This window comes from Penaeus japonicus, unplaced genomic scaffold (assembly GCF_977035675.1).
Source record: "Penaeus japonicus unplaced genomic scaffold, GWHDUDI00000001_assembly GWHDUDI00000017, whole genome shotgun sequence".
Taxonomy (NCBI): domain Eukaryota; kingdom Metazoa; phylum Arthropoda; class Malacostraca; order Decapoda; family Penaeidae; genus Penaeus; species Penaeus japonicus.
The window spans coordinates 21,575,274-21,584,861 of record NW_028234419.1 but is presented as its reverse complement, the minus strand read 5'-3'; the positions used below and the strand labels follow the sequence as shown (position 1 = coordinate 21,584,861).

The 9,588-nt window shown below is 45.2% G+C and overlaps 1 protein-coding gene across 1 annotated transcript in view; it reads left to right on the top strand.

Annotated features, from left to right (window-relative positions):
* Positions 1-7,420: 7,420 nt before the first annotated feature.
* The window catches only part of LOC122254678 (GTP-binding protein Di-Ras2), a 52,078-nt gene continuing 49,910 nt past the window's right edge, over positions 7,421-9,588 (top strand). The window contains exon 1 of the mRNA XM_086546120.1: positions 7,421-8,049. The gene's annotated coding sequence lies outside the window, so the exon portion shown is untranslated. The remainder of the gene's footprint in view (positions 8,050-9,588) is intronic.

The window sequence follows — 9,588 nt, the reverse complement described above, 5'->3', positions numbered from 1 at the left end:
GTATTAGGCGGCACCTCCGTAAATACGGGCGAAGGAGCAAACGAGCAAATAAGGACATTTGTGCTGATTATATATCACCTCTGCTTATCAATTAATGTATTTGTTTCGTTCATTATCATCAGCGGACTCGCAGATACACGCGCGTGCACACACACACACACACACACACACACACACACACACACACACACACACACACACACACACACACACACACACACACACACACACACACACACACACACACACACACACACAACCATCCAAGCACAAACACACACATGAATGCACGCAACCTTCGCTTTTCCTTTCACTGCAAAATCTTTCATTATCTTAAGCCCGTAACCCCTTGAGTGTAAACAAAGGAGGCAGCCCTTGAGGAGAGACATTCTGGGGTGGGAAACGAGCGTACTTCGAGTGCCCCAATATCGGAAAAAAATGCACCCAGTTTCCTCTCCTCTACCAATGGCGTAATACGTTTCTCTTTAGACCGGCCATCGGGAAGCAGAATTTGCGAAAGGCAATCTCTTATTTTTTGTTATTCTCTTATGTTTTTTCCTCTTTCATTTTACGTATTTGCCGTTTTGTTCTTCCGTTTATCTACACATTTCTCAACGATCGTGTTTCCATAAAAATACATCATATTTACCCCAAGGCTAATGAGAAGAAATTAATTAGGTGAAATGGAGATCAAAGATTGCGCGTTGGGAAACGAACGTAAATCAAATATCCAAATATAGAGAAAGATAATACTTGTGTCCGATTTCCTTTCCCGTCCAGCGGCGCAATGCTCTTCTCTTGGGGCTGGTCATCGGGAAACAGATATTGCGGAAGGGAATATTTTTGGAGATATTTCATTTCCTTTTGCTATTACCAATGCTACTGCAACTATTATTACTGTTACTACTACTATTGCTGAGACTGCTACTTCTACTTCGGTTACTACTGCTACTGCTGTTACTATTACTATGACTAGTGTGTGTATGTGTGTGTGTGTGTGTGTGTGTGTGTGTGTGTGTGTGTGTGTGTGTGTGTGTGTGTGTGTGTGTGTGTGTGTGTGTGCATGTGTGTGTGCGTGTGCGTGTGTAGTCTGAACGGGACCTTTCCCCACCAATTGCTTGTCCTCCTAACTGCTCGTTCGATACCTTGCTTGCTTTTTATAATAATAAATACGATATATTTTTCTATCAAACGTGTATTATCTTTTTATGCATCTTTTATACTTAGTTTTATATTTGCATTTACATTTTACTGATTCTGTTTGTTTTTCTTCTACCAAATTATTATAACAAACTTTTCGTGACAAGGGGGTGGGGCATGTGGTTTCCCCCTCCCCCCTCCCCCCCAGCTCTTGTACTTTTGACACAAAAATAAATCAGTTGCTCTTCAGCCGTTACACGTGGCCTTCCTGACCCCCTCGCCCTCTGCCATTCTGATTTCTTTTGTGGTTACGATCAGGCAGTTCCAGCTTGGATGTCAAGGTGGCTAAGCTAAGTATTAAGATGTATTTACAGTTTGATTAGATCATCATTATTATCAGTATCATCGTCATTATCATCATCATATTATCATTATAATGGTTATCATCTTCATCTCATTATTATCATTATCATCTCATTATTATCATTGTCATCTCATTATTATCATTATCATCATCATCATTATCATTATCATTATCTTTATCATTATTATCATTATCATTATCATTATCATTATCACCATCATCATCATCATCGTTGTCATCATATCCATTATCCTCATCACTATTATTTACTTTTTTTCAAAGAAAACGAGAAAAAGGCCAGGTAAAGTAAACCGAAGGGGAGTGGGCGGGAGAAGGGAAAAGGAAGGAGAGAGAGAAGGGGAGAGACAAAGAAAAAGAGAGAGATACAGATATAGAGATATGCAGACACAGAGAGATAGAGATATAGAGAGTAAGAGAGAGTTAGATAGATAGAAAGATAGATAGTGAGTTAGATAGAGAGAAAGAGAATGGTAGAGAGAGAGAGAGTGTGTGTGTGTTAGAAAGAGAGAGTGATAGAGAGAGAGAATGATAGAGAGAGATAGAAAATGATAAAGAGAGATAGAGAAAGAAATGGAAAGCGGGAGAGAATGATAGAGAGATCAAGAGAGATCGATATAGATAGAGAGAGAGAGAGAGCAAGAGAAGGAGAGAGACAAAGGAGCAAGAGAAAGGAAATGAAGCCACAAAAGGAAAGAGGGGATTAGAAACACAGGAATAAGTAAAGGGGAATAATAGGACGACTCCGCGGAACAAAACAATAGGAGAAAGGGGAATCAAAAGGGTGGAAAGAGAAAGAAAGGAAGAGAGAGAGGGAGAATAACCGTTATATTCGCGAGAGAGAATCGACATTATTGATTTAATTTGGACAGTAAATTATGGGAATTAATTTGGAAATAGTTTAACATGGGAGAAAGAAGAAGGAAAATATAAGAAAGAAGAAGAAGACGAAGAAGAAAAAGAAGAAGAAGAAGAAAAAGAACAAGAAGAATAAGAAGAAAAAGAAAAAGAAATAAAACACTGGAACAAGATATAAATGCCAAGGTCGTGTTCTTTCAACACACACACGTTTTTATGCAAAGAAAAAAAAGGTTCACATGCAGTACTTACATACACACCTATACTCAAACATTAACAGGAAAAATACACACGCAAACGCAGACACAAACATATATCCACACGCAAACACACTCATACGCACGCACACACACACACACACACACACACACACACACACACACACACACACACACACACACACACACACACACACACACACACACACACACACACACACACACACACACACACACACAAATAAAAAGTTATACACGCATGCATGCCCGAATACACACATATACAGTATGTATATTGATCTTTAATAATGTGTGGTTAATGGTGCATAAATAAATGATATAAATAATATGAATATGTGTGTGTGTGTTTGTGTGTGTGTGTGTGTGTGTGTGTGTGTGTGTGTGTGTGTGTGTGTGTGTGTGTGTGCGCGTGTGCGTGTATGTGTGTGTTTGTGTGTGCGTGCGTGTGTGTGTGTGTGTTGGTATGCGTGTGTCTATGTATGCCATCACGCTACTTAGCAACACACCCCTTAGCGTCATCATTCACGCATTCCTGACACTGAAAACACTCATACAAAACAGATCCCCGGCGCACAAAGGAGGGGAAAATGACCAGGTCATCAGAAAAGAACACGAAAGGGTATTGGAAGAGCAGAAAGAGGAACAACAGGAGACGGATGAAGTCCCGTATGTTAATGCAATGTGTCTCAAGTCCATACACCAGGTGGCAGTGTCTTCGTCTTCGTATACTTAGGCAAAGTGTCTCATCTCTCAAGTCCATACACCAGGTAGCAGTGTCTTCGTCTTCGTATGCTAATGCAAAGTGTCTCATCTCTCAAGTCCATACACCAGGTGGCAGTGTCTTCGTCTTCGTATGCTAATGCGAAGTGTCTCACCTCTCAAGTCCATAGACTAGATAACAGTAATCATCGTCTGATTCCAAATGCAAAGTGTCTCAAATCCATTCACCAGATGGCACTGTCCTCGTCTTCGTAATCATCTTTTAATGCAAAGTGTCTCAAATCCATTCACCAGATGGCACTGTCCTCGTCTTCGTAATCATCTTTTAATGCAGTGTCTCAAATCCATTCACCAGATAGCACTGCCCTCGTCTTCGTCATCATATGTGAATGCAAAATCTCCCGAGTTTCACACACACCAGATGGCAGTGTCTTCCCTTTTCGTCTCCCTTCTCAAATTCCGTGACGAGCATCCTTTCCGGGATCTCGAGTTTCTCCGCTTGCTTATTCCTGTCGGCGACTGGGTGCTCTGCATACGTTTCGGGTGATTATTAGTGTTTATTTATGGCGGGAGGAGCGAGGGATAGAGAGGGAGAGGAAGGGGAAGGAGGGATGAAACGAGGGAGTAGAAGTAAGGAGGGAAAGAGGGAGAAAGGGAGGAGGGAAAAAAGGGAGAAATGGAGGAAGGAGGAAAATAGAGGAAGGGATAGGGGGAAGAAGCAAGGGAGAAGGGAGAGGGAGCGATAGAGGGAGGAATGAGAGAAACAGGAAGGGAAGGAGGGAAGAAATAAGGGAGAAGGGAAAGAAAGGAGAAAGGGAGGAAGGAAGGAAGCAGAGGAAGAAAGAGAGAGAGAGAGTGAGTGAGTGAGAAAGGTAGGTAATATATCTTGAAAAAATTATAGCAAATATCAAAAGATGTGATTCATTCATTGGTGTGGATTTTGTGGTTGCTACAACACCGGGGTCGTTGCCCAGGAACAAGGATTCCTAAGAATAAGTTGCTTGTCCTTAGACAAACATTTGCTTTGCATTTGATATGCATACACAAGTCGAACAATCAAACATTGCAGTATATCTATCTAAATGTGTATTTCTATTATTCTTCATCTCTATATCTATCAATCTCTCTCTCTCTCTCTCTCCCTCTCTTTCTTTCTCTCTCTCTCTCTCTCTCTCTCTCTCTCTCTCTCTCTCTCTCTCTCTCTCTCTCTCTCTCTCTCTCTCTCTCTCTCTCTCTCTCTCTCTCTCTCTCTCTCTCTCTCTCCCCCCCTACCCCCCCTCTCTCTCTCTCTCCCTACCCCCCTTCTCTCTCTCTCTATCTCTCTCTCTCTCTCTCTCTCCCTCTTCTTCTCCCTCTCTCACTGAGTGTGTGGATCCCTCCCTCCCTCCCTCTTTCCCTCTCTCTCCCTCCCTCTCCCTCTCTCTCTCGCTCTTTCTCTCCCTCTCTCACTGTGTATGTGGATCCCTCCCTCCCTCTCTCCTTCACTACCTCCCTCTTTCCATCTATCTCTCTCTCCCTCCCTCCCTCCCTCCCTCCCTCCCTCCCTCTCACCCCCCCCCTCCCCGCCTCCGACTCATTATTCATCCTCTCGGTCTCATCCCATGTCCCTCTGCTATGAGCCAACCGCATTCCATTTCTCTCCCGCTTCTGGTCGTCAGCCACATTCTCTCTCTCTTTCTTCCTCCTTCCCTCCACCCCTCCCTCGCCTTCCCTCCTCTCTCCTTCCCTCCCCCCCTCCCTCGCCTTCCCTCCTCTCTCCTTCCCTCCCCCTCCCTCCTTCCTTCCCTTCTTTCCTCTCTTCTTCCTACCCTCCCTCCTTCTCTCCTTCTTACCCTCCCTCCTTCCTTTCTTCCCTCTCTCCTACCTCCCCTTTCTCCTTCCTTCCCTCCCTCCCCTCCCTCCCTCCTTCTTTCCTACCCTCCCTCCTCCTTTCCTACCCTCCCTCCTTCCTCCCTCTCTCCCCCCATCCCACCTTTCCTTGTCTGCTTTTCTTTCCTCCGTTCACACGTCTTTTGTCCTTAATCAATTTGTCCTCCTCTGCTTTTCCTTATCTCTTCGTCCTCGTTTAGTCCGTTTTCGATCTTTGTGTTTCGTTTCTGTTCGCTGTTCTGGCTGGTCGTGTTTTTTTTTTTTTTTTCTCAGCATTCTTGTTTGTGTATGTCTCCTCTCTCTCTCTCTCTCTCTCTCTCTCTCTCTCTCTCTCTCTCTCTCTCTCTCTCTCTCTCTCTCTCTCTCTCTCTCTCTCTTTACGTTTGTGCTTGAGTTTAATACAAAAATCGTCGATTTATAAACCACATTTTTTCAACATGTTATTATTGTTTCCACTGCATATCGAATACATATTTGGGAATTATACTATTTTTTTATGTTCCCACTAGAAAAAAAAAGAATCAACATTTTCAAATTTACATCAGTTCTTGCAACATTTATCATCGCCATCAAGAAGGTCGTCGGTGCCAGAGCGTCTTCACTGAATAGTCATTAAGAGGTTTCCGAGAGTGATAAGAGTTGCATTCAAGGCTTCATGACCAAAATACCGTGAGATGAAAGAGAGATAGCATCTGCTTCGGCAGGGCCTTCGGTCATTGATGTTTTTTCGTTTGAGCTATTCATGAAATTCTATGCGATTTTACAAATATTATGCTAATTACGTGCAAATGTCTTTTAAGTACTGTCAGCAGCAACTATTGCGTGTACGTATTAACGGACGTAACAGGAAAACAAGACAGATACCCTTAAAGAGATTAATACTTCAAGATCCTTGTCCCCGAAGACCATCCAGCCGAGACAATCCTAATCCTCTTTTTCCTCTCTCTAACATGATTAACTCAACACACCCAATGCACCGTCGGCGAGAGCAAGCCAAGGCGTTAAATGGCCGGGCATGAGGCCAGGATCCTCCCCCAAGATTAATCGCTTTATACGTCGACGTCCCGAGGGAGAGGGAGCCGCAGGGGGTCTTCGCTTCCGCTGTGATGCTGCGTGACCTTGGGGATCCGCTCGGTCGGCTCTCCTCCAGCGCTGGATCTTGCCGACGTCCTCGCCCTTGACCCACTAAACTGTCAGGGCGACCTACATGAGGGCGGCCCCCTGCGGTGTTTGCGAGGCGGCACTGACCCTGAGAGGCTCATGTCGCCCTCTGGTCTCGTCCGCTTCTGGAGTTCGAGGCGGCTGGGGTCATGAGAGGAAGCGGCCTCGGGAACAGCTTTATTTCCGCGCTGAATGTCACGATGAATGTAAACAGTCTTATGGAAAAAAGACGCTTCGGTCTGACGGAATGGCTTCGGTAACCTGGAATGTCGCAATAGCTATGGACATCAAACACGGCAAAATGTCAGATGCTTACAAGTAAAAGATACATTACAATTTTGTAAACACCTGAAGCATCACGATCTGACACAACTGGGGCCATGATGTAACTGCTGGAGAAGGGACGGTATGGAGAGAAGGGGGGGGGGGGCGCCCAGGGGGGGGGGGGCGCCCAAGGGAGGGGCTTTTCAAATGAATGAAATAAAACGACATTGATCCCGGTCAACTGACGCAGGTGTTCACAACACATAGTGCTCTACGTTAATTAATATATATCAAGTCAATGATCGCAGGTTGTGGGAGGCTGCCATTCATCCAGGAGAGTCATGATCTGGCTTTATGGGTGTGTGTGTGTGTGGGCGTGTCGGGTGTAGAAATTTGTGTTGCCGGAGGGCCGTCTCGACCACTCTGAATGACTAAAGTGTTCGAAAGCGTAAATACTCGACATCTACAGCTCCTCCAGAGACGCCGTATCGAGGAGCAGATATGCAAGTGGGAGAAAGCAGAAGGTCGGCTCTCGTGCATAAATGCCTCTGGTCTTCAGTCTCTCGTTTGGCGTTTTTGTTTGCTATAGGCGCAGTAGGTACTGACGTAAGAATAAGTACAGGGTCACTTTTGAAGTCGGAGGGGGAGGGGGGAGGGGGGTGTCGGCGTGACGGAGGCGTGATCAATAGAACACCCGACGTTGCCATGACAACAATGACGTCACCGGCGGGCAGTCGATAGCGCCCTGTGAAAGTCTGTTGTAACCTCCTTCTTTCATGAATTGCGCGTATCGCCTATTGATTTATTTGATGTTCTTGGGCTGATCTTCTTGAGGACCCTTTAATCAAGCCACGGCCTGCACCCACCGCCCGCGACGCCCTCCCGGGACCACGATAACATGCAGAGATAAGGATCGTCTGGTGAGGTCTGCCAACCGTTGTATGTGCAGTAAGAAGGGAGTTCCAGTTTCCGAGTCGAACGGGCCGCGGGAGTGTGAGCTCGCGCGTAATTGCTTGGTTGTGGCACTCCCTCTCTGTCTCTCTACCCTAGAAAACATTTCCGTAGGCTAACACTGCGTAGGCATTGGCTCCCCTCCCCCACCCAACCCCCCCTTTTCCTCCGGACGGCGCCTTCAACTTAACAACCAACCAACTCGCCTATCATGGAGACCCCTCTGGCCCTCTGTTCCAACTGTGTTATGTGTGAACTATCTACCATCTCAGGTCTTTGTTTTGCTGGCAGAAGATGTCTCAGTGGAGTGTGTAACTAAGAGACAAGAGTTCAAGAGAGTGCTTCTCCTCTTCCCTCTTCCAACCCTCTTGTGACTGCCTCTTACCAACCAACCAACCATCCACTACCGACCCCCTCCCCTCGGTTCACGCCTCTACAGGACTCACGCTCTCCCGAACCACACAGGTAAGGACCAGCCGAAAGAATAGCATGGACTGGCAACCACACCTGCTTTTGGCGACCCCCTACTTGTATGGTCCTGTTTTGTTTGCTCGCTCGTGTATTATATATACGTATATATTTTTTTTACTTGTATTTATGCTCTTATCTTATTTTTTTTTCTTCGTCCCATGTCCCTCTGCTATGAGCCAACCGCATTCCGTTTCTCTCCCGTTTTTTTTTTTTCTTCTTCTTTTTCTTGGTTGTCTCGAGTCATTGTCAGGCGCCGGTTCTTCGTTACCTTGCATGTCATGTTGAGTATGTGTGGTACTGCGACTCTCTCTCTCTCTCTCTCTCTCTCTCTCTCTCTCTCTCTCTCACTCACTTACTTTTTTTTTGTCTCTCTTTCTCTCTCTCTCTCTCTCACTCACTCACTCACTCACTCTTTTTGTCTCTCTCTCTCTCTCACTCACTCTTTTTGTCTCTCTCTCTCTCTCTCACTCACTCTTTTTGTCTCTCTCTCTCACTCACTCTTTTTGTCTCTCCCTCTCTCTCTCTCTCTCTCTCTCTCTCTCTCTCTCTCTCTCTCTTTCTCACTCACTCACTCCCCTCCATCTTTTTGTCTCCCTCTCCCCCCCTCTCTCTCTCTCTCTCTCTCTCTCTCTCTCTCTCTCTCTCTCTCTCTCTCTCTCTCTCTCTCTCTCTCTCTCTCTCACTTCTCTGCCTCTCTCTCTCTCTCTCTCACTTCTCTGCCTCTCTCTCTCTCTCTCTCACTTCTCTGCCTCTCTCTCCCTCTCTCTCTTTCCCTCTCTCTCTCTCTCTCTCTCTCTCTCTCTCTCTCTCTCTCTCTCTCTCTCTCTCACTCCCTCACTCGCTCATTTTGTCTCCCCCCCCCTCTCTCTCTCTTTCTCTCTCTCACTCACTCACTCACTCGCTCATTTTGTCTCCCCCCCCCCTCTCTCTCTCTCTCTCTCTCTCTCTCTCTCTCTCTCTCTTTCTCTCTCTCTCTCTGTCTCTCTCTCTCTCATTGCATTTATGTGTCGTTGTGTGTGCATAATATTTGTCTTTATGTAATTACTGCACGCAAAAGTATATTGCTTATTGTGTGCGCGTTTCTTTGTATAAATGAATGGATATACACGTGAGCATGTTTTTTTTTTTGTTTTTTTTTTTAAGAGTAATTTTAACGCGTAAGTGGATTAGTACAGGCATTCTCTCTCTCTCTCTATCTCTCTCTCTATCTATCTATCTATCAGTCTCTCTCTCTTTCTATCAGTCTCTTCCCTTTCGACCTTACCATATTTTGAGTATGGATATAAGAGAGAGAGAGAGAGAGAGAGAGAGAGAGAGAGAGAGAGAGAGAGAGAGAGAGAGAGAGAGAGAGAGAGAGAGAGAGGCAGACAGACAGAGGGACAGAGACAGACAAAATGTATAGGAATACAGATACAGAACAATAAAAATAAAAAATAAAAAAGAGGAAACAGAGAGAGAGAAAAAAATAAAATAAAGAAAACAAAAACCAAAGAAAACAAACCAATCCAAACAAGACAAACAACCCACAAAGAA